We start from the raw sequence: 27541 nt of genomic DNA, 5'->3' as shown, positions 1-27541 counted from the left end.
AGAAACTTTTTATTTTTACAATCTCCATCATTAATCAACTAAATCTAAGATTCAATTCCCTCTCATGCTCATCCCAAAACATGGCTAAAAGCTCATTTACACCGTCTCTAGGGTCTCATATGTCTAAAGATGGATGTTTTTTAAGCTTTCTACAATAATAAACTTTCATTTTTTTCAATCTCTATCCTTTATCAACTAAATCTAAGATTCAATACCATCTCATCCTCATCTAAAAACTTGGCTAAATGCTCCTTGACACAATCCTTAAGGTTTCCTTTGCTAAAAGATAAATGTCTTACAAAGTTTCTAAAATAAGAAACCATTTATTTTTTAAATCTCTATTCTTCATCAACTAAATCTAAGATTCAATATCATCTCATCCTCAGCTCAAAACTTAGCTAAAAGTTCCTTGACACCATATATAGGGTTTCCTACGTCTAAAAGATGGATGTTTTGTAAAGTTTATAAAATAAGAAGCTTTCTATTTTTTCAATCTCCATCCTTTATAAACTAATTCTAAGATTCAATACCATCTCATCCACATCTCAAAACTTGGCTAAAAGCTCCTCGACACCATCTTTTGGGTTTCCTATTTCTAAAATATTGATGTCTTATAAAGTTTCAAAAATAAGAAACTCTCTATTTTTTCAATATCCATCATTCATCAACTAAATCTAAGATTCAATACCTACTCATTCTTATCCCAAAACTTGGCTAAATGCTCGTTCATATCATCTCTAGGGTTTCTTATGTCTAAAAGATGGATTTTTGATAAAGTTTCTAAAATAAGAAACTTTTTATTTTTACAATCTCCATCATTAATCAACTAAATCTAAGATTCAATACCCTCTAATCCTCATCCCAAAACAAGGGTAAAAGCTCATTAACACCGTCTCTACGGTCTCATATGTCTAAAAGATAGATGTTTTTTAAGCTTTCTACAATAACAAACTATCTATTTTTTCAATCTTTATCCTTTATCAACTAAATCTAAGATTCAATATCATCTCATCATCATCTCAAAACTTGGCTAAAAGCTCCTCGACACCATCTTTTGGGTTTCCTATGTCTAAAATATTGATGTCTTATAAAGTTTCAAAAATAAGAAACTTTCTAATTTTTCAATCTCCATCCTTCATCAACTAAATCTAAAATTCAATATCATCTCATCCCCACCTCAAAACTTTCTAAAAAGCTCCTTGATACCATCTATGTGGTTTCCTATGTATAAAAGATGGATGTTTTATAAAGTTACTAAAATAAGAAACTTTCTATTTTACAATCTCTATCCTTGATCAACAAAATCTAATATTCAGTACCATCTAATCATAATCTCAAAACTTGGCTAAAATCTCATGGACACCATCTATAGTGTTTCCTATGTCTAAAAGGTGGATGTTTTATAAAGTTTCTAAAATAAAAAACTTTTTGTTTTTCAATATCTATCAACAAAAGCACCTTGACAGCATATCTTGGTTTTCTTATATCTAAAAGATGTTTGTTTTATAAAGTTTTTAAAATAAGAAACTTTCTATTTTTTCAATCTCTGTCCATCATCAACTAAATCTAAGATTCAATACCATCGCATCCGCTTCTCAGAAATAAGCAAAAAGCTCCATCACACCATCCTTACGATTTACTAAGTTTAAAAGATTGATATTTTATAAAGTTTCTAAAATAAGAAACTATTTATTTTTTCAATATCCATCATTCATCAACTAAATCTAAGATTCAATACCCACTCATTCTTATCCCAAAACTTGGCTAAATGCTCGTTGATATCATCTCTAGGGTTTCTTATGTATAAAAGATGGATGTTTGATAAAGTTTCTAAAATAAGAAACTTTCAATTTTTACAATCTCCATCATTAATCAACTAAATCTAAGATTCAATACCCTCTCATCCTCATCCCAAAACATGGCTAAAAGCTCATTGACACCGTTTCTAGGGTCTCATGTCTAAAAGATGGATGTTTTTTAAGCTTTCTACAATAACAAACTTTCTATTTTTTCAATCTCTATCCTTTATCAACTAAATCTAAGATTCAATACCATCTCATCCTCATCTCAAAACTTGGCTAAAAGCTCCTTTACACAATCCTTAAGGTTTCATTTGCTAAAAGATAGATGTCTTACAAAGTTTCTAAAATAAGAAACTATCTATTTTTTAAATCTCTATTCTTAATCAACTAAATCTAAGATTCAATATCATCTCATCCTCATCTCAAAACTCAGCTAAAAGTTCCTCGACACCATATATAGGGTTTCCTATGTCTAAAAGATGGATGTTTTGTAAAGTTTCTAAAATAAGAAACTTTCTATTTTTTCAATCTCCATCCTTTATAAACTAATTGTAAAATTCAGTAACATCTAATCCACATCTCAAAACTTGGCTGAAAGCTCCTCGACACCATCTTTTGGATTTCCTATGTCTAAAATATTGATGTCTTATAAAGTATCAAAAATAAGAAACTTTCTAATTTTTCAATCTCCATCCTTCATCAACTGAATCTAAGATTCAATATCATCTCATCCGCACCTCAAAACTTTGCAAAAAGCTCCTTAACACCATCTATGGGGTTTCCTACGTCTAAAAGATGGATGTTTTATAAAGTTACTAAAGTAAGAAACTTTCTATTTTACAATCTTTATCCTTGGTCAACAAAATCTAATATTCAATACCTTCTAATCATAATCTCAAAACTTGGCTAGAACCTCATTGACACCATCTATAGTGTTTCTTTTGTCTAAAAGGTGGATGTTTTATAAAGTTTCTAAAATAAGAACTTTCTGTTTTTCAATCTCTACGAACAAAAGCACCTTGACAGCATATCTTGGTTTTCTTATATCTAAAAAATGTTTGTTTTATAAAGTTTTCAAAATAAGAAACTTTCTATTTTTTCAATCTCTGTCCATTATCAACTAAATCTAAGATTCAATACCATCGCATTCTCTTCTCAGAAATAAGCAAAAAACTCCTTCACACCATCCTTACGATTTACTAAGTTTAAAAGATTGATATTTTATAAAGTTTCTAAAATAAGAAACTCTTTTTTTTTTCAATATCCATCATTCATCAACTAAATCTAAGATTCAATACCCACTCATTCTTATCCCAAAACTTTGCTAAATGCTCGTTGATATCATCTATAGGGTTTCTTATGTCTAAAAGATGGATGTTTGATAAAGTTTCTAAAATAAGAAACTTTCTATTTTTACAATCTCCATCTTTAATCAACTAAATCTAAGATTCAATACCCTCTCATCCTCATCCCAAAACATGGCTAAAAGCTCATTGACACCGTCTCTAGGGTCTCATATGTCTAAAAGATGGATGTTTTTTAAGCTTTCTACAATAACAAACTTTCTATTTTTTCAATCTTTATCCTTTATCAACTAAATCAAAGATTCAATACCATCTCATCCTTATGTCAAAACTTGGCTAAAAGCTCCTTGACACCATCCCTAAGGTTTCCTTTGCTAAAAGATAGATGTCTTACAAAGTTTCTAAAATAAGAAACCATCTATTTTTTAAATCTCTATTCTTCATCAAGTAAATCTAAGATTCAATATCATCTCATCCTCATCTCAAAACTCAGCTAAAAGTTCCTTGACACCATATATAAGGTTTCCTATGTCTAAAAGATGGATGTTTTGTAAAGTTTCTAAAGTAAGAAACTTTTTATTTTTTCAATCTCCATCCTTTATAAACTAATTCTAAGATTAAATATCATCTCATTCAAATCTCAAAACTTGGCTAAAAGCTCCTCGACACAATCTTTTGGGTTTCCTATGTCTAAAATATTGATGTCTTATAAAGTTTCAAAAATAAGAAACTTTCTAATTTTTCAATCTCCATCCTTCATCAATTGAATCTAAGATTCAATATCATCTCATCCCCACCTCAAAACTTTGCAAAAAGCTCCTTCACACCATCTATGGGTTTCCTATGTCTGAAAGATGGATGTTTTATAAAGTTACTAAAATAAGAAACTTTCTACTTTACAATCTCTATCCTTGATCAACAAAATTTAATATTCAATACCTTCTAACCATAATCTCAAAACTTGGCTAAAACCTCATTCACACCATCTATAGTGTTTCCTATGTCTAAAAGGTGGATGTTTTATAAAGTTTCTAAAATAAGGAACTTTCTGTTTTTCAATCTCGATCAACAAAAGCACATTGACAGCATATCTTGGTTTTCTTATATCTAAAAGATTTTTGTTTTATATTGTTTCTGAAATAAGAAAATTTCTATTTTTTCAATCTCTATCCATCATCAACTAAATCTAAGATTCAATACCATCGCATCCTCATCTCAGAACTAAGCAAAAAGCTTCTTAACACCATCTTTACGATTTACTAAGTTTAAAAGATTGATATTTTATAAAGTTTCTAAAATAAGAAACCCTCTATTTTTTCAATACCCATCATTCATTAACTAAATCTAAGATTCAATACCCACTCATTCTTATCCCAAAACTTGGCCAAATGCTCGTTGATATCATCTCTAGGGTTTCTTATGTCTAAAAGAAGGATGTTTGATAAAGTTTCAAAAATAAGAAACTTTCTATTTTTACAATCTCCATCATTAATCAATTAAATCTAAGATTAAATACCCTCTCATCCTCATCCCAAACCATGGCTAAAAGCTCATTGACACCATCTCTATGGTCTCGTATGTCTAAAGGATGGATGTTTTTTAAGCTATCTACAATAACAAACTTTCTATTTTTTCAATCTCTATCCTTTATCAACTGAATCTAAGATTCAATACCATCTCATCCTCATCTCAAAACATGGCTAAAATCACCTTCAACCATCCCTAACGTTTCCTTTTCTAAAAGATAGATGTCTTACAAAGTTTCTAAAATAAGAAACCATATATTTTTTAAATCTCTATTCTTCATCAACTAAATCTAAGATTCAATATCATCTCATCCTCATCTCAAAACTCAGCTAAAAGTTCCTTGACACCATATATAGGGTTTCCTATGTCTAAAAGATGAATGTTTTGTAAAGTTTCTGAAATAAGAAACTTTCTATTTTTTCAATCTCCATCCTTTATAAACTAATTCTAAAATTCAATACCATCTCATCCACATCTCAAAACTTGGCTAAAAGCTCCTCGACACCATCTTTTGGGTTACCTATGTCTAAAATATTGATGTCTTATAAAGTTTCAAAAATAAGAATCTTTCCAATTTTTCAATATCCATACTTCATCAACTAAATCTAAGATTCAATATCATCACATCCCCACCTCAAAACTTTGCAAAAAGCTCCTTGACACCATCTATGGGGTTTCCTATGTCTAAAAGATAGATGTCTTACAAAGTTTCTAAAATAAGAAACTTTTTATTTTTACAATCTCCATCATTAATCAACTAAATCTAAGATTCAATACCCTCTCATCCTCATCCCAAAACATGGCTAAAACTTCATTGACACCGTCTCTAGGATCTCATATGTCTAAAAGATGGATATTTTTTAAGCTTTCTACAATAACAAACTTTCTATTTTTTCAATCTCTATCCTTTATCAACTCAATCTAAGATTCAATACCATCTCATCCTCATCTCAAAACTTGGCTAAAAGCTCCTTGACAGCATCCCTAAGGTTTCCTTTGCTAAAAGATAGATGTCTTACAAAGTTTCTAAAATAAGAAACCATATATTTTTTAAATCTCTATTCTTCATCAACTAAATCTAAGATTCAATATCATCTCATCCTCATCTTAAAACTCAGCTAAAAGTTCCTTAACACCATATATAGGGTTTCCTATGTCTAAAAGATGGATGTTTTGTAAAGTTTCTAAAATAAGAAATTTTCTATTTTTTCATTCTCCATTCTTTATAAACTAATTCTAAAATTCAATACCATCTCATCCACATCTCAAAACTTGGCTAAAAGCTCCTCGACACCATCTTTTGGGTTTGCTATATCTAAAATATTGATGTCTTATAAAGTTTCAAAAATAAGAAACTTTGTAATTTTTCAATCTCCATCCTTAATCAACTAAATCTAAGATTCAATACCCTCTCATCCTCATCCCAAAACATGGCTAAAAGCTCATTCATCGTCTCTAAGGTCTCATATGTCTAAAAGATGGATGTTTTTTAAGCTTTCTACAATAACAAACTTTCTATTTTTTCAATCTCTATCCTTTATCAACTGAATCTAAGATTCAATACCATCTCATCCTCATCTCAAAACTTGGCTAAAAGCTCCTTGACACCATCCCTAAGGTTTCCTTTGCTAAAAGATAGATGTCTTACAAAGTTTCTAAAATAAGAAACCATATATTTTTTAAATCTCTATTCTTCATCAACTAAATCTAAGATTCAATATCATCTCATCATCGTCTCAAAACTCAGCTAAAAGTTCCTTGACACCATATATAGGGTTTCCTATGTCTAAAAGATGAATGTTTTGTAAAGTTTCTAAAATAAGAAACTTTCTATTTTTTCAATCTCTATCCTTTATAAAGTAATTCTAAAATTCAATACCATCTCATCCACATCTCAAAACTTGGCTAAAAGCTCATCGATACCATCTTTTGGGTTTCCTATGTCTAAAATATTGATGTCTTATAAAGTTTCAAAAATAAGAATCTTTCTAATTTTTCAATATCCATCATTCATCAACTAAATCTAAGATTCAATATCATCTCATCCCCACCTCAAAACTTTGCAAAAAGCTCATTAACACCATCTATGGGGTTTCCTATGCCTAAAAGATGGATGTTTTATAAAGTTATTAAAATAAAAAACTTTCTATTTTACAATCTCTATCCCTGATCAACAAAATCTAATATTCAATACCAATATAATCATAATCTCAAAACTTGGCTAAAACCTCATGGACACCATGTATAGTGTTTCTTATGTCTAAAAGGTGGGTGTTTTATAAAGTTTCTAAAATAAGAAACTTTCTGTTTTTCAATCTCTATCAACAAAAGCACCTTGACAGCATATCTTGGTTTTCTTATATCTAAAAGATGTTTGTTTTATAAAGTTTCTAAAATAAGAAACTTTCCATTTTTTCAATCTCTACAACTAAATCTAAGATTAAAAACCATCGCATCCTCATCTCAGAACTAAGCAAAAAGCTCCTTGACACCATCTTTACGATTTACTAAGTTTAAAAGATTGATATTTTATAAAGTTACTAAAATAAGAAACTCTCTATTTTTTTTGCAATACCCATCATTCATCAACTAAATCTAAGATTCAATACCCACTCATTCTTATCCCAAAACTTGGCTAAATGCTCGTTGATATCATCTCTAGGGTTTCTTATGTCTAAAAGATGGATGTTTGATAAAGTTTCTAAAATAAGAAACTTTCTATTTTTACAATCTCCATCTTTAATCAACTAAATCTAAGATTCAACACTCTCTCATCCTCATCCCAAAACATGACTAAAAGCTCATTGACACCGTCTCTAGGGTCTCATATGTCTAAAAGATGGATGTTTTTTGAACATTCTACAATAACAAACTTTCTATTTTTTCAATCTCTATCCTTTATCAACTGAATCTAAGATTCAATACCATCTCATCCTCATCTCAAAACTTGGCTAAAAGCTCTTTGACACCATCCCTAAGGTTTCCTTTGCTAAAAGATAGATGTCTTACAAAGTTTCTAAAATAAGAAGCCATCTATTTTTTAAATCTCTATTCTTCATCAACTAAATCTAAGATTCGATATCATCTCATCCTCATCTCAAAACTCAGCTAAAAGTTCCTTGACACCATATATAGGGTTTCCTATGTCTAAAAGATGGATGCTTTGTAAAGTTTCTAAAATAAGAAACTTTCTATTTTTTGAATCTCCATCCTTTATAAACTAATTCTTAAATTCAATACCATCTCATCCACATCTCAAAACTTGGCTAAAAGCTCATCGACACCATCTTTTGGGTTTCTTATGTCTAAAATAATGATGTCTTATAAAGTTTCAAAAATAAGAAACTTTCTAATTTTCAATCTCCATCCTTCATCAACTAAATCTAAGATTCATTATCATCTCATCCCCACCTCAAAACTTTGCAAAAAGCTCCTTGACACCATCTATGGGGTTTCCTATGTCTAAAAGATGAATGTTTTATAAAGTTACTAAAATAAGAAACTTTCTATTTTACAATCTCTATCCTTGATCAACAAAATCTAATATTCAATACCATCTAATCATAATCTCAAAACTTGGCTAAAACCTCATGGACACCATCTATAGTGTTTCCTATGTCTAAAAGGTGGACGTTTTATAAAGTTTCTAAAATAAGAAACTTTCTGTTTTTCAATCTTTATCAACAAAAGCACCTTGACAGCATATCTTGGTTTTCTTATATCTAAAAGATGTTTGTTTTATAAAGTTTCTAAAATAAGAAACTTTCCATTTTTTCAATCTCTATCCATCATCAACTAAATCTAAGATTCAATACCATCGCATCCTAATCACAGAACTAAGTAAAAAGCTCCTTGACACCATCTTTACGATTTACTAAGTTTAAAAGATTGATATTTTATAAAGTTACTAAAATAAGAAACTCTCTATTTTTTTTGCAATACCCATCATTCATCAACTAAATCTAAGATTCAATACCCACTCATTCTTATCCCAAAACTTGGCTAAATGCTCGTTGATATCATCTCTAGGGTTTCTTATGTCTAAAAGATGGATGTTTGATAAAGTTTCTAAAATAAGAAACTTTCTATTTTTACAATCTCCATCATTAATCAACTAAATCTAAGATTCAATACCCTCTCATCCTCATCCCAAAACATGGCTAAAACTTCATTGACACCGTCTCTAGGATCTCATATGTCTAAAAGATGGATATTTTTTAAGCTTTCTACAATAACAAACTTTCTATTTTTTCAATCTCTATCCTTTATTAACTGAATCTAAGATTCAATACCATCTCATCCTCATCTCAAAACTTGGCGAAAAGCTCCTTGACACCATACCTAAGGTTTTCGTTGCTAAAAGATAGATGCCTTACAAAGTTTCTAAAATAAGAAACCATCTATTTTTTAAATCTCTATTCTTCATCAACTAAATCTAAGATTCAATATCATCTCATCCTCATCTCAAAACTCAGCTAAAAGTTCCTTAACACCATATATAGGGTTTCCTATGTCTAAAAGATGGATGTTTTGTAAAGTTTCTAAAATAAGAAATTTTCTATTTTTTCATTCTCCATCCTTTATAAACTAATTCTAAAATTCAATACCATCTCATCCACATCTCAAAACTTGGCTAAAAGCTCCTCGACACCATCTTTTGGGTTTGCTATATCTAAAATATTGATGTCTCGTAAAGTTTAAAAATAAGAAACTTTGTAATTTTTCAATCTCCATCCTTCATCAACTAAATCTAAGATTCAATATCATCTCATCCCCACCTCAAAACTTTGCAAAAAGCTCCTTGACACCATCAATGGGGTGTCCTATGTCTAAAAGGTGGATGTTTTATAAAGTTACTAAAATAAGAAACTTTCTATCTTACAATCTCTATCATTTATCAACAAAATCTAATATTCAATACCATGTAATCATAATCTCAAAACTTTGCTAAAACCTCATGGACGCTATCTATAGTGTTTCCTATGTCTAAAAGGTGGATGTTTTATAAAGTTTCTAAAATAAGAAACTTTCTGTTTTTCAATCTCTATCAACAAAAGCACCTTGACAGCATATCTTGTTTTTCTTATAACTAAAAGATGTTTGTTTTATAAAGTTTCTAAAATAAGAAAGTTTCTATTTTTTCAATCTCTATCCATCATCAACTAAATCTAAGATTCAATACCATCGCATCCTCATCTTAGAACTAAGCAAAAAGCTCCTTGACACCACCTTTACGATTTACTAAGTTTAAAAGATTCATATTTTAAAAAGTTTCTAAAATAAGAAACTCTATATTTTTTCAATAACCATCATTCATCAACTAAATCTAAGATTCAATACCCACTCATTCTTATCCCAAAACATGGCTAAATGCTCGTTGATATCATCTCTAGGGTTTCTTATGTCTAAAAGATCGATGTTTGATAAAGTTTCTAAAATAAGAAACTTTTAATTTTAAAATCTCCATCATTAATAACCTAAATCAAAGATTCAATATCCTCTCATCCTCATCCCAAAAGATGGCTAAAAGCCCATTGACACCGTCTCTAGGGTCTCATATGTCTAAAAGATGGATGTTTTTTAAGCTTTCTACAATAACAAACTTTCTATTTTTTCAATCTCTATCCTTTATCAACTGAATCTAAGATTCAATACCATCTCATCCTCATCTCAGAACTTGGCGAAAAGCTCCTTGACACCATCCCTAAGGTTTCCTTTGCTAAAAGATAGATGTCTTACAAAGTTTCTAAAATAAGAAACCATCTATTTTTTAAATCTCTATTCTTCATCAACTAAATCTAAGATTCAATATCATCTCATCCTCATCTCAAAACTCAGCTAAAAGTTCCTTGACACCATATATAGGGTTTCCTATGTCTAAAAGATGGATGTTTTGTAAAGTTTCTAAAATAAGAAACTTTCTATTTTTTCAATCTCCACTCTTTATAAACTAATTCCAAAATTTAATACCATCTCATCCACATCTCAAAACTTGGCTAAAAGCTCCTCGACACCATCTTTTGGGTATCCTATGTCTAAAATATTGATGTCTTATAAGGTTTCAAAAATAAGAAACTTTCCAAGTTTTCAATCTCCATCCTTCATCAACTAAATCTAAGATTTAATATCATCTCATCCCCACCTCAAAACTTTGCAAAAAGCTCCTTGACACCATCTATGGGGTTTCCTATGTCTAAAAGATGGATGTTTTATAAAGTACTAAAATAAGAAACTTTCTGTGGACCCCGATCCGAGGACGAGTGAGGGAACGAGTCCCTAACACCCTCAGGATCTCCACAACGTGAAGAAGAGCTCTACCAAGGAACTCTCGAATCAGGTGCCACCCTCACAGCATAGCATGAGTGGCTATATAAAACGAAAGAGATACATCCTGATCCGGAGCCAGGGCTCGAAACCAAGATATATCTGAAAATAACTCAGAGTCGCCATCCATGGATGTGCCATGGAACCAAAACAAATGCTCTGTTTGCAATGGATAACCAGAGATACAAAAAGTCCGTGCCTGATGACGAATGGAGAAGGTCTGAAGAGCACCCCCAATTCCCCGAGTGCGAACACTTGGTCTCTTATGCCATTTTCATTAACTCCAAAGAATTTCGGGTAAAATCATGTGAAATGGGAATAAATATCCCCCGAAAAACGTCTACCTAATCATGCATGACCAGGGGATGAAATAATAAGCACACAATAGTAAGATAAAAGATGTGTCCCCTAATGACAACTAGATAGTGAGTGACATGCCTAACTGGTGTCTAAGTTCTGATGTGCAAACACATGCCTGCTACAGCTAAAGGTATAGGTCTGCACAAGAAAGTAAGAAAACACTACAAAATATACAATATAACAACACAACAAATCATAAGACTCTAAACGATTTAGCCCGAGTCCTCGGATGGTCTGATATTCATCCAAAGAAGCCTACGTATCCCCGCCTCCATGAGAATTAAGGCAACGTAGTTCTTCGCACTTATTCTAAACTATGATGCCTAAGACACCTAGACTGTAAGCCCAAGGGTTCCCCAAGGGTTCCCCATGGGTTCAGTCAATCACCTTGTTTTGATGATTAACAAATACAAATTGATTAGTCGTTTATGGACTGATCAGTTGCCTTGAGTGTTGTGTCTTAGACAGGAACTTGACATGCTTGACATGTCATATCGCCATTACACAATGCAACACAACACATGCTTGAGGATCAACATGCAAAGGAGCTTGAACACATTGGTGGCATCATCCTTGGAAGATGTTAAAGCAAGGAGCTCAAGTGAAGATCCCACAAGCAATCCAAGAATCACATTGAAGATCAAATGAAGATTGGCTCAAGAGTTCATTCAAGAGAGTGTTCAAAAGGGTAGTATGTATCACCTTTCTCTCTTGTGTTTTCTCTTGATCAAGGCACATCTTAAAACCCCTAAAATATGTTTTTCAAAGAGACTAACACACCCTTTAAGGACTTAAATGGATAAGTGAATGGCCATGGTGGTGTACCAACATGTTGGGACCCATATGGCATTCAACACAAGAATGAACAAAACAGAGTTCCGAAGCAACAACCTGGACCAGCAACTAAATCCTATCAAAACTTATTTAAAACATTTTCAAATATTTTTGAAAATATTTTTAACAGATAGCTCTCATTTTTCTCATATCCGTAGAGTATAGAAACGTCAAAATCCGACGAGAAATGAGGGAGATATGAATTTTACAAGTTCGACACTGTTTGCTGGAAACCAGTCTCGGAACTCCGAGAATTATTCTCGGAGCTCCGAGCTCGGAACTCCGAGAACATTCTCGGAGCTCCGAGAAATGCACGAGATTCTAAATTTAAAGGCTTTGTTTGAATTCTCGGAACTCCGAGATTTGCTCGGAACTCCAAGAATTTTTCTCGGAACTCCGAGAAATGTTTTTCTTCAAAAAAATATAGCCGTTGGGGTGCAACGGCTAGTTGATTTTTTGACCCAGTTTTGACTGTTTTACCCCCCAAACGGTCACATGGAGTTGGGACTTTATATATACCCATTCAAGGGTCCAAAACACTAGAGGAACATTGTCCAACTTCAACAAACCATAGAAAATCATTTGTGAACTATTTTTGGTTAAATTCTCTCACCAACCAAACTCTTTGTGCCTTGATTTGAGAAAATCTTTTGAGATTGGTTTAGGCTTAAACTTGTTTATTCTTGAGAGCATCCTTGGAGCTTCAACTTGCATTGTAGCCTACATAGAGGCAAAGCTTTTATCTTCTTCTTTATTCGATCGGTGGCAAGGGCATCCGTGTTTAATTCCCTTGGGAGAAAGCGCTTAGAACTCGGCGGAGAAGGAGAGTCATTGTAAAGGTGGAAGGGCATCCTTATCTAATTCCCTTGGAGTGTAAAAGCCTCGGAGCCGGGCGTCGTGGAGGTCTCAATAGTGGAAATCCTCAAGTGCAACCTTGAGTAGAGTGGAGTAGGCCGTTTGCCGAACCACTATAAATCTTTGTGTCACTTGTGTTGGTATTTCTCTATCTTTCTCTCCCTCTCACTTTCTTATTTATTTGTGCTTGCATTCTTACATATTTGGAATTGAGTGAGTAGTTAGCATTTTGGTTTTGATTGAATATTGGTACCTTGCTAACTAGGCTATAAATCACCTAATTAAGTTTGCTAATCAACAAGGGTTTTTGAACTTATATTAATTTGTAATATTGTTTAAGTTCAACTATTTCAAACTTAATTAAACAAGGGATAAGTCTTGGGTGAAATTTTAGTAAAAGTTTTCAAAAGGTAAAAGTTTTATAAACATCCTATTCACCCCCCCTCTAGGTTGCCAAACCAAGTCACTACTTGGATTTCAATTGGTATCAGAGCATGGGCTCTTGATTAAGACCCTAACCGGTTAAGAGTTGAACGATCTAGTTTTTTGGCAACTTAAAAGATGGGATCTAGACTACCTATTTTGGATGGTTCGGATTATGGATCATGGTTGATCCATATGAAGACATACTTAAAAGGTCTAGATAAAGATATGGTAAAGATAATTGAAAATGGATTTATTTTAAATGCTAAATCTAAAGGATTAAATGAATATAATAAAAAATTATCTTTATTAAATACAAAAGCCCTAATTGCAACATGTTGTGCATTACCACCACACATTTATGAGAAGGTATCCTCATGTACTAATGCTAAAGAGATTTTAAACAAACTTGAAAAATCTTGTCAAAGTGAAATCCTATGCTTAAGTGGAATAATTGAGAAATCTAATGAAAATGCTTTGGAAAATATTGATTTCACATTTGAAGAACTACATTGTGCTTTTCAAGATTTGAATAAAAAACTTGAGGATCAACTAACTAAGAATTCAAACTTGAAAAATAATTTAGCTAATATTCACAAGGAGTTTAGGTCACTAGAAATAGACCATGCACATCTTAGTGAAGAGAATGAAATGTTTGAAAATAATTTTATCGAACTAAGTGAAACCATTAAATCACTAAGAGAAGAAAATGAACTCCTTAAAGAAGAAGAAGATAAAATCAAGAATTCCTCATCTCTTGAAACAAATAACTTCAAAATGGAAATCAATGATTTGAAAATCAAAAATGAGAAACTTGAGTTGGAAAATTACAAACTACAAGAAAGTGTAAAACATAATTGCCACCATGACCATTCTTGTAGATCATCATGTTCATCCAGTCCATCTACCTACTCATATATATCTTGTGATTTTTGTGGTAGATTTGGACATTACAAATCTAAATGTATGTTTAGATTTGTAAAAAGCAGTAAGTTTGTTTGGGTTAAAAAGGACTTATCACCTAGAGTAAACTTGCTTGGAACCAAGATAGTTTGGGTTCCAAAAACCCCAACATGATATGTATTGTGTTTATCTTAGATTAGGGGATGTGCTTTAATTTTATATCATATGAAAATTTGTTTGGATACAATATACTTGTCTTGCTTGAATGCCATGTATCCATATTTTGTGCTTCAAATGATCATCCTTGAAAATCCAAAGTCTTTATGCTTGAAACTTGATAAGGCTTTGATATCTTGCACTAAAATGTTATATCTATTGGAAAAGGTCCCCTAGATATTTTATGTTTAATATCTAGTTGATATGTGCTTCATGATCAAATCATTTGTGACGAAACAACCTATATATACAATATACTTATATTGTTTGACTTGTATGTATCTATATGTATTTTTGCTAAGTGCACACACTATGACTTAAATCTTATCGCACTTAGAATATGTCTTTCATCCACATGACAACCACAATAGAGCATTAATGTGAAAACCATAAATTGTGCTTACAGGATATTCAACCACACCTTTGTGCCCTTGTGTTCAAATTGTACTCACAAGTATATCATCATATTTGAACATTATTTTGGTAGTTGCTAGAAGCTAGGTTATACGATCTATCACATCTCTCTAGCAAAACCAAAAAGAGAAGAAACCCATAGGTTTAAAGACTTGAACTTAAATGAAATTTTTTTTGGCAATTAAATAGTTTTTGAGTGAAAGTTGTGAATATGCCAAAATATTATTCTTTAAACTCTATTTTCCTTGGATCTTTCCCTAGAATCACAAAATGATATAATATGTAGGGAAGTTGAAACATGAATCTAGATTCAATGTATGACTTGAAATGACAATATCATAAATATCTAGAATCATATTTGGGCATTTACTCACTTGAGTAAAATTAAAATTCATTAAGGTGGTTGTATACATTAGATTATGATGGGAACATGTGCCTCCCACACATTTTTGGTTTTCAATAGGGCTTATGCACCTTGTGCCTAATGCCTTGTCATTTTACATGTGGTTGTGGATGTAGATGTAATGTTTGGACCTTGTACTTCATTTGTCATGTTCACTTTGTCGAAACATAGTAGACTATCCATGAAGGCCTTGATATGGATCATATCCTTCTTGTAAGGTATACTCTCACCTTCATGATTCATGGATGTCTCTCTAAGACATGGTACTTTATTGACCATTCTCATTATGTCTTACCTATAGAATTGAACTCAAATTGGTTTATATATATTCTATAGGTATCACCCCTTGTTTGATAATATCTACACGTATGAGATGTTAAACCTTAATCTTAAAAGTCACTCAATTGGTGCCCTTAGCCTTCTTAGATTCTAAGAGGGAGATGGTACATTCACCTTAATTAAAATATCTAACAAATTGGCCTTGTGCCAACATCTCAAACATGAATAGGTATACATTTATATGTGATCTCCCTAGCTAGTTATGTATGTTACATACTTAGGGAAGTAAAGCGTGAATTTGAAAATATGATATCACATTTAGGGGGAGCATGAGCCAAAGATTGAAAATCTTTTGTGCTATGGATGTTTATCATGATGAGCTAAACTATGGCTATCATTTTATCATGATAAACCGACACTTGGAGAGTAAGTGTCATTGTAGCCCAAGGGTTGAGTCTAACATGTCATCTTTTGGAAAATCCAAAAACCTTTGGAGTCTATGCAAGGACATCCCTTTGGATTCATGCATTGCATGATTCATTTTCAAAGGGGGAGCTTAAAGGTAAATTTGTCCTTAATTACTTATCATATGATTCCGAATGTGGTTATCACCTCATATATGATAAGTACACTCATTTGGAGCATGATTGCTCCATATGGGGTGTTCGGGCTTGTCTTGTGATTTTATTTGTGTTTTAGAGTTTAAGACAAGAAGCCCATAGCCTAGGTCTTAGTGACATATTCTTCTAGGCTTCTTGACTTATCTTGGATGGTCTAATATGATATCATTTATTCCAAGAATAAGTTTTGGTGGCCAAGTATTCCATTGTCATATCTTTGGCCTATTATGTCATGTCATGTCTTAAATCTTAGGTTTATCTAAGGCCAATGACAAATACTAAGGGGAAGAGCTAATTGTTGCTATCTTTATGTTTATATGGATCATTGTAAGATGCTTACACTATCCATTCAAACATTTTCCCACTAATTATGGTAAAAATTGCATATCATTAAATTAAAAAAAAAAGGGGGGCTTATCATGCTAAACTTTAAACTTTCTTGTTTTCTTTCATGATAAGTAAAATATAAGCTTTAACTTGCTAATCTATTATTATATTATGGGTCATAGGGTAGAATTATATTGAATATATATATACTAAGATACACCCTAAAAATTTGTGCTAAAATTGAAATGTCTCTTTGTTTTGCCAACATAGGCTTGATTTGTTTTGTGATTATTCATTTCCTATGTTGAGTGTCTCTTATCATGCCATATATACATTAATTTAATTGGTAAATCATGATAAGAAACTAGGGGGAGCATCATATTCTCATTGTATATCTTGATGCTTTATGTATTGTGCTTAAGTGCTTAATTCTTCCTTTTTGCTTATGCCAAAAGGGGGAGAATTTGTATAATTGATTAGATCCATTATCATATGCATTCTTGTATTATACCTTGTTGAATATATCTCATGCATATGTTGAGGGGGAGTAGTCATGATTAAATTGTCCATCTAATCCTCATAAGAGGTTCCTCCCACCTATCTAATCAATTTGGTTTGTCATCATCAAAAAGGGGGAGATTGTAAGCCCAAGGGTTCCCCAAGGGTTCCCCATGGGTTCAGTCAATCACCTTGTTTTGATGATTAACAAATACAAATTGATTAGTCGTTTATGGACTGATCAGTTGCCTTGAGTGTTGTGTCTTAGACAGGAACTTGACATGCTTGACATGTCATATCGCCATTACACAATGCAACACAACACATGCTTGAGGATCAACATGCAAAGGAGCTTGAACACATTGGTGGCATCATCCTTGGAAGATGTTAAAGCAAGGAGCTCAAGTGAAGATCCCACAAGCAATCCAAGAATCACATTGAAGATCAAATGAAGATTGGCTCAAGAGTTCATTCAAGAGAGTGTTCAAAAGGGTAGTATGTATCACCTTTCTCTCTTGTGTTTTCTCTTGATCAAGGCACATCTTAAAACCCCTAAAATATGTTTTTCAAAGAGACTAACACACCCTTTAAGGACTTAAATGGATAAGTGAATGGCCATGGTGGTGTACCAACATGTTGGGACCCATATGGCATTCAACACAAGAATGAACAAAACAGAGTTCCGAAGCAACAACCTGGACCAGCAACTAAATCCTATCAAAACTTATTTAAAACATTTTCAAATATTTTTGAAAATATTTTTAACAGATAGCTCTCATTTTTCTCATATCCGTAGAGTATAGAAACGTCAAAATCCGACGAGAAATGAGGGAGATATGAATTTTACAAGTTCGACACTGTTTGCTGGAAACCAGTCTCGGAACTCCGAGAATTATTCTCGGAGCTCCGAGCTCGGAACTCCGAGAACATTCTCGGAGCTCCGAGAAATGCACGAGATTCTAAATTTAAAGGCTTTGTTTGAATTCTCGGAACTCCGAGATTTGCTCGGAACTCCAAGAATTTTTCTCGGAACTCCGAGAAATGTTTTTCTTCAAAAAAATATAGCCGTTGGGGTGCAACGGCTAGTTGATTTTTTGACCCAGTTTTGACTGTTTTACCCCCCAAACGGTCACATGGAGTTGGGACTTTATATATACCCATTCAAGGGTCCAAAACACTAGAGGAACATTGTCCAACTTCAACAAACCATAGAAAATCATTTGTGAACTATTTTTGGTTAAATTCTCTCACCAACCAAACTCTTTGTGCCTTGATTTGAGAAAATCTTTTGAGATTGGTTTAGGCTTAAACTTGTTTATTCTTGAGAGCATCCTTGGAGCTTCAACTTGCATTGTAGCCTACATAGAGGCAAAGCTTTTATCTTCTTCTTTATTCGATCGGTGGCAAGGGCATCCGTGTTTAATTCCCTTGGGAGAAAGCGCTTAGAACTCGGCGGAGAAGGAGAGTCATTGTAAAGGTGGAAGGGCATCCTTATCTAATTCCCTTGGAGTGTAAAAGCCTCGGAGCCGGGCGTCGTGGAGGTCTCAATAGTGGAAATCCTCAAGTGCAACCTTGAGTAGAGTGGAGTAGGCCGTTTGCCGAACCACTATAAATCTTTGTGTCACTTGTGTTGGTATTTCTCTATCTTTCTCTCCCTCTCACTTTCTTATTTATTTGTGCTTGCATTCTTACATATTTGGAATTGAGTGAGTAGTTAGCATTTTGGTTTTGATTGAATATTGGTACCTTGCTAACTAGGCTATAAATCACCTAATTAAGTTTGCTAATCAACAAGGGTTTTTGAACTTATATTAATTTGTAATATTGTTTAAGTTCAACTATTTCAAACTTAATTAAACAAGGGATAAGTCTTGGGTGAAATTTTAGTAAAAGTTTTCAAAAGGTAAAAGTTTTATAAACATCCTATTCACCCCCCCTCTAGGTTGCCAAACCAAGTCACTACTTGGATTTCATAGACCTCTATCTTAGACTCGATCTAAAAGACCGGACTAGTTCTTAAAGCTTATTGACCGATTATATAAATTCCAGTGAATTGTAGATTTTAGGACACCCTATATGCCCTAACTAAATGCAGGTTAGCCCTAAGCTAATGCAGGTGATTCCTACAACCTATGTGTAACTAGGCTATATTTCCTTAGGAAAACAAAGGGTTGACTAACGCACTTAGACCTAGTCATCAGTCGGCGATGCAAATCGCCAACTGACCGGACGAAGGCGCTCCTAGCTAGGACAAACTCCTAACTCTAACACAAACACACAACAAGCACACAACAAAAGACAAACTCCTAACTCTAAAACAACACAAACAAGCACACAACAAATAAAAGACAAACTCCTAATTCTAAAACTCTCTATCTAGGACAAACTCCTAACTCTAGAGGAAGATCTTTGGAAAACAAGGTTTTCAGAGGTTTTTGAAAGATTTTCAAAGTTTTTTAACAAAAGTTTGGCTGGACTTGGGATAAAGATCCCAAGCTGCACTACGTACCTCGTGGAAGAGGATCAAGCCAACGTAGTTCGAAACGAACTCTCAAACTACGCTTCTAAACGAAACACTTTATATTTATTTTTTTAAGGTTTTCAAATGTTTTTAAAGTGCTTTTATATTTTTGACGATTAAAAAGTGTGTTAACACCCTTCAGCTAAAGGGGATCCGATAGAAGAGCCTCCTTACCCACCATATCGCGGTAGAGTAATTTAGAGGGAAACGGGATCCCTAAAGCCTTGGGAGAAAGAAAATATATGAGAGAACTAAAAATCCGATACGAGAAAATAATCTCAAAGAGACGAAAACGAAACTAACCTTCAAGGGAAGACCTTGAACAAACGAGAGATGAAAAGCTTCTAACCTAAGGGTAGACTTCTAAACAGAAGAGCCAGACAAAAACCTTATAATAAGAACTACTAAATTGATAGAATCCTGAAACTTGAAAATGATCCCGAGGAACGCGCAAAAAATGATCTCGAAAGTGAAGGGAACTTCAAAACCCTATAAGAAGTAATGATCTCGGAGAAGGGGAAACCTCTAACCCCTGTAGAAAATGATGAGATAGGAAAATGGACACGAAGGGCAAAGGGGTGGCTCAAGAAATATTCTGTCATCGCCTGGCACGACCAAGTGATCTCAAGACATGATGGAACACCGAAACTCGAAGAGGATCCCAAGGAACGTGCAAAGAATAGTCCCGAAAAAGAAAGAAAACCCCTCAAACCTTGTGAAGACCCTAAGATGGGAAAAATGATAGGAAGGGCAAGGGGTTGGCTCGAGAAACATTCCGTCATCGCCCAAACCCGACAAGATGTGCTATCAAGATCGATGGAATCTTAAACTTCGAAAGTGATCCCGAGGGACAAAGAAGAGAAAAGGATTCCCAAAAACCAAAGATAAAAAGGAAAAGCCAACACTTGGAAATCGAGAGGCAGCGATTAGGATTTGTCCATGGTAATGGAATCTACTATTGAGGTGATAATATGGGCCATGAATATCCTAACCAAAAGGTGAATCTGATATACTCATTAGAATGAGGCAATGCCAATATCATCCTATGACACCATTATCCGTACTACAATATTTGGATAAAGTCACTGTTAGCATTGCCATACACTCATCTGTTTAAATGTTGATTATATGAATGACATGCCATGTAAGTGAATCAATCATTAAACCTGATGAGTATTAAACAATATGACGATGCTATTATCCTGATAGAGTAGCATAGATATCAGCCCTTTAACACCCTCTCAGAGCAATAATATCACCTCAAGTGTATTTTCCAAAGATACACCAGCTTATCTTGCTTCTTCCATCCGATATAACATTAAAAAATCATCACAATTTTTCAACGAAAATTTAAGACAACCATTCTAACAGAAATGATAAGCTGAGATAAGTGCACTTAGCAAACAAGATAGTTCCAACTGTATTTGGCGCATTTATCGAAACAGGGTATACTCATCAAATCATTAAAATACCAGCCTCCTATGACGCAGGGAAATGACATTAGCATAACCATGCTAACTTAATTGTACATTCCAATCCTGTCCCTTATCACTTATGGAATCCTCAAATGCTCTCACAATCCATAGAGTTTTCTCAAATCAGCTAAGAAAAGAAAAGATAAACTGAATTGGTCCAGTTAGCAAAAGATAGCGGTGTTAATGAATGGAAGCTGACATCAACACCTCCATGTTAAAATAGTTAGACCCAGTTCATCCCATTTTTTTTTTATCAGAACTTGCTCTATGGATCAATGAGAATTGTTAGAGGGAATTAGAAAACCAACTGAAGTAGAAGAGACAAACCCAAGTTTGTACAATTAAGAGAGCACGGTAATGCTAGCGCTGATACACACATATAATCTATTTCAATACCCACATCTACTCACTCCAATTCTGCTAACAGTGAAAGGAAAAATGAAAAACCATGAAGCACTACCAATTCCAGCATTACTATGAGAAAATGGCTAACATCTCACGCAATTTGTAGATCTTTGGGGTGAAAATATCATAGGATAGCATTACTTGTATTGGGCAACATTGCAATCGTTGAGGACTCTCTGGAGCTTTTAGGCGATGGTATCGGAAATGATGGTCGAGGATTTGCAATGATCCAGATCAGTGATTGCCGGGCAAAATTGGAGAAGATGGGGCTGATTATTGAAGAAGTAGACCTCCCAGCTTAATTCCCTTTCCATGCTCTTCTCTTTCTCTACCTTAAACCCCCACAGACCCCTTCATTACCTCCTTTAGCATATTCAAGGGAACCTCCTTTGTGGAATTTCCTCCTTCTATGCCTCTTGGTGGCTGGAATATAGAGAGGATGATAGTCCGACGATGATCAACGATGAGCAACAAGAGGTGGCCGATCGGAGCTTGCACTAATATCGCTAGGTTTTGGTCCGGAGGGGGGAACGTTGCGGGTTGCAGAGGTGAAGATCGGTGAAGGTGGAGGAGTGAAATGATTGTAGTGCTCGACTGGCAGGAGGATGGTCGGATTCGATGGATGCTTGGCCGGATTCCGGCGAGGTGCCCGGAGAAGATGGACAGAGCGATTGGGGTTTTGGGTTTAAAAAAAATGAAGAGGTGATGGCCGATGGAAGAGTGGAGAAGAAGGCAGAAAAAGAAGAGAAAAAATAAAATAAAACAGGGTAGGTTGATGGGTTTGAGATGGGTTTGAGATGGGGGTTGAAGAAGATGGTGGAGAAGAAGAGGTAGAAGAAGGTTGTGGGATTCGGCCGGAGCTCCGGCGGGAATAGAATGGGAATCAATGGCTCTCTCCCTCCCTTAGCTCTTTCTCTGTCTCTCTCTTGGCGGCTGATATAAGGCTCGGATTAGGGTAAAGGGAGGTGGAAGATGATGGTGGTGGTTAGGGTTTAATAAAATGTGAGAAGAAGATGGGATATGGGTTGGGAATAATGGGATTTGGAAATGGGTTTGGAGGTTGAAGATGGCCGGAGGGAGGTGTAGAAGGTGGGGACCGGAGATAGGGGCGGATTGCAGAAATGGGTGGAAATGGTGGGATTCCGGCAAGATTGCCGGAATCAATGAAGGTGGTATGGTTGAGAAGGGGTTTGATGGGGAGATGTGGGTGCGGTGGAGAAGAAGAGGTGGAAGAAGGTGGTGAGATTCGCGGAGAGTAAGAGATGGGGTTTAGGTTAGATTGGGGGTTCTGTAGAGGGGGATGACAGGATTCCGGCAAGGCCACCGGAATCCATGGAGGTTGGGAGTGACTGGGTAAATGAAAGGGGGTTTTGGTGTGGCGCTAATGAGGGAGACGACAAGGGGTATTGAAGATGGGGATGGGGGTTGGTCGGAATCCGGTAGGAGGTAGTCGGAGAAGAGGCTTCTCTTCTTCTTCTTCCCTTTGCTCTCTCTCTCTCTCTCTCTCTCTCTCTCTCTCTCTCTCTCCCTCTACTGTGCTGCCGCCCTCTCCTTTTCTAGAGAAAAAAAAAAAAAAAAATGAGGCGCCTCTCCCCCTCCTTTTTAGAAAATGGGGCTCTCCCTCAAACCCTAATTCGCTAGGCCTATATAGGGCATTGATAAATTCGACCTCTTTTCTTCAGGGACAGCCCCCCTCTATGCATATTTATAACTACTCTGTACTCAACAGGGGGGCGGCTGGGCAAAACAGACCCAAAGGGAAATGATACATTTGACTCCCCCTTTCCTTGCTCTGGACAGCCCACCTAGTCTATTTATAATAATTGCTATATTAGCAGAGGGGTGGCCCAAGTAGAAAATAGGGGAGGAAAACTTTGCAAAATATCTTCTCCTCCTTTAATTCACTTACAGGGCACCCCCTCTTGGATGACTTAACCCCCTATCTGAATTTGCACAGCGACACTATCGAGGCCTGCTCACTAGGCGAATCAGCTCAGATCTTGACGAAATTTGACAGGGACCTTGGTGGGACCCTAAGCTAGCCTAGGGTGTAATTTGGGGTCCTAACACAATGATTTGAAAAAGTTATGCACAAAAATATGGAGGTGCAGGGCATGGTCAAAATGGGGTGTCTACAGATGCTCCTGTTTGGCAGAGTGTGCTTGTCGCACGAATGGCAAAGCTGAACAGACAACACATTTTGGCCGGCCCGAAAACAAAGTAAAATAAGTTTTTGGGTTTTGACTCTAAAATGATATTGACAAGGGTAAAACAACAGAATAATACTACGAGACTCAAAGACTGAAAACAAAAAGGAGACAACCTCTTACTGACTCTTAACTCGGTGCTTGCATTGAAGAATGAAGCTTTTGATTGACAATTTAAACCAAGAATCACTTGGCTAATTATCGGGAGCTAAAACGGATAAAGAATACTTGAGAAGACTCAAAACCGGATTATGAAATTACCAAAACGGGAAGAAAAGATTTTGAGAAAACTCAAACTTTTAATATCGGACTACAAGACGGGTAGAGAACGTTTGAGGAGACTCAAACTATCAATACCGGAATACAAGACGAGTAGAGAACATTTGAGGAGACCCAAACTATCAATACCGGAATAGAAGACGGGTAGAGAAGGTTTGAGAAGACTCAAACTATCAATACCGGAATACCAGACGGGTAGAGAAGGTTTGAGAAGACTCAAACTATCAATACCAGAATACAGGACGGGTAGAGAATGTTTGAGAAGACTCAAACTATCAATACCGGAATACAAGACGGGTAGAGAATGTTTGAGAAGACTCAAACTATCAATACCGGAATACAGGACGGGTAGAGAATGTTTGAGAAGACTCAAACTATCAATACCGAAATACAAGACGGGTAGAGAATGTTTGAGAAGACTCAAACTATCAATACCGGAATATAAGACGGGTAGAGAACGTTTGAGAAGACTCAAACTTTCATTACCGGAATACAAGACGGGTAAAGAATGTTTGAGAAGACTCAAACTATCAATACCGGATAAGATGAAGATACATCGAGTTTTTATCCTGGAATCGAGAGCCAGATCATTCAAAACGGGTAAAGAATGTTTGAGAAGACTCAAACTTTCGATACCGGATTACAAAACGGGTAGAGAATGTTTGAGAAGACTCAAACTTTCAATACCGGATTACAAAACGGGTAGAGAATGTTTGAGAAGACTCAAACTTTCAATACCGGATTACAAGACGGGTAGAGAATATTTGAGAAGACTCACACTTTCAATACCGGATTACAAGACGGGTAGAGAATATTTGAGAAGACTCAAATTTTCAATACCGGATACATCGAGTTTTTATCCATGAATCGAGAGCCAGATCATTCAAAACGGGTAAAGAATATTTGAGAAGACTCAAACTTTCGATACCAGATTACAAAACGGGTAGAGAATGTTTGAGAAGACTCAAACTATCAATACCGGATACATCCAGTTTTTATCCTGGAATCGAGAGCCAGATCATTCAAAACCGGTAAAGAAATATTTGAGAAGACTCAAACTTTCGATACCGGAATACAAAACGGGTAGAGAACGTTTGAGAAGACTCAAACTTTCAATACCGAAATACAAGACGGGTAGATAATATTTGAGAAGACAAATTTTCAATACCGGATTTCAAAACGGGTAAAGAATGTTTGAGAAGACTCAAACTTTTAATACCGGAATAGAAGACGGGTAGAGAAGGTTTGAGATGACTCAAACTATCAATACCGGAATACAAGAGGGGTAGAGAAGGTTTGAGAAGACTCAAACTATCAATACCGGAATATAAGACGGGTAGAGAAGGTTTGAGAAGACTCAAACTATCAATACCAGAATACAGGACGGGTAGAGAATGTTTGAGAAGACTCAAACTATCAATACCGGAATACAAGACGGGTAGAGAATGTTTGAGAAGACTCAAACTATCAATACCGGAATACAGGACGGGTAGAGAATGTTCGAGAAGACTCAAACGATCAATACCGGAATACAAGACGGGTAGAGAATGTTTGAGAAGACTCAAACTATCAATACCGGAATATAAGACGGGTAGAGAACGTTTGAGAAGACTCAAACTTTCATTACCGGAATACAAGACGGGTAAAGAATGTTTGAGAAGACTCAAACTATCAATACCGGATAAGATGATGATACATCGAGTTTTTATCCTGGAATCGAGAGCCAGATCATTCAAAACGGGTAAAGAATATTTGAGAAGACTCAAACTTTCGATACCGGATTACAAAACGGGTAGAGAATGTTTGAGAAGACTCAAACTTTCAATACCGGATTACAAAACGGGTAGAGAATGTTTGAGAAGACTCAAACTTTCAATACCGGATTACAAGACGGGTAGAGAATATTTGAGAAGACTCACACTTTCAATACCGGATTACAAGACGGGTAGAGAATATTTGAGAAGACTCAAATTTTCAATACCGGATACATCAAGTTTTTATCCTGGAATCGAGAGCCAGATCATTCAAAACGGGTAAAGAATATTTGAGAAGACTCAAACTTTCGATACCAGATTACAAAACGGGTAGAGAATGTTTGAGAAGACTCAAACTATCAATACCGGATACATCGAGTTTTTATCCTGGAATCGAGAGCCAGATCATTCAAAACGGGTAAAGAAATATTTGAGAAGACTCAAACTTTTGATACCGGAATACAAAACGGGTAGAGAACGTTTGAGAAGACTCAAACTTTCAATACCGGAATACAAGACGAGTAGAGAATATTTGAGAAGACTCAAATTTTCAATACCGGATTTCAAAACGGGTAAAGAATGTTTGAGAAGACTCAAACTTTCAATACCGGAATAGAAGACGGGTAGAGAAGGTTTGAGAAGACTCAAACTATCAATACCGGAATACAAGATGGGTAGAGAAGGTTTGAGAAGACTCAAACTATCAATACCAGAATACAGGATGGGTAGAGAATGTTTGAGAAGACTCAAACTATCAATACCGGAATACAAGACGGGTAGAGAATGTTTGAGAAGACTTAAACTATCAATACCGGAATACAGGACGGGTAGAGAATGTTTGAGAAAACTCAAACTATCAATACCGGAATACCAGACGGGTAGAGAATGTTTGAGAAGACTCAAACTATCAATACCGGAATATAAGACGGGTAGAGAACGTTTGAGAAGACTCAAACTTTCATTACCGGAATACAAGACGGGTAAAGAATGTTTCAGAAGACTCAAACTATCAATACCGGATAAGATGATGATACATCGAGTTTTTATCCTGGAATCGAGAGCCAGATCATTCATAACGGGTAAAGAATATTTGAGAAGACTCAAACTTTCGATACCGGATTACAAAACGGGTAGAGAATGTTTGAGAAGACTCAAACTTTCAATACCGGATTACAAAACGGGTAGAGAATGTTTGAGAAGACTCAAACTTTCAATACCGGATTACAAGACGGGTAGAGAATATTTGAGAAGACTCACACTTTCAATACCGGATTACAAGACGGGTAGAGAATATTTGAGAAGACTCAAATTTTCAATACCGGATACATCAAGTTTTTATCCTGGAATCGAGAGCCAGATCATTCAAAACGGGTAAAGAATATTTGAGAAGACTCAAACTTTTGATACCAGATTACAAAACGGGTAGAGAATGTTTGAGAAGACTCAAACTATCAATACCGGATACATCGAGTTTTTATCCTGGAATCGAGAGCCAGATTATTCAAAACGGGTAAAGAAATATTTGAGAAGACTCAAACTTTCGATACCGGAATACAAAACGGGTAGAGAACGTTTGAGAAGACTCAAACTTTCAATACCAGAATACAAGACGGGTAGAGAATATTTGAGAAGACTCAAATTTTCAATACTGGATTTCAAAACGGGTAAAGAATGTTTGAGAAGACTCAAACTTTCAATACCGGAATACAAGACGGGTAGAGAATATTTGAGAAGACTCAAATTTTCAATACCGGATTTCAAAACGGGTAAAGAATGTTTGAGAAGACTCAAACTTTCAATACCGGAATACA

The sequence above is a fragment of the Tasmannia lanceolata genome, unplaced genomic scaffold (assembly GCF_043159265.1).
Source record: "Tasmannia lanceolata isolate RefF3 unplaced genomic scaffold, GAP_Taslan_0.1 ptg000008l, whole genome shotgun sequence".
NCBI lineage: Eukaryota > Viridiplantae > Streptophyta > Magnoliopsida > Canellales > Winteraceae > Tasmannia > Tasmannia lanceolata.
This window is presented reverse-complemented; position numbering follows the sequence as displayed.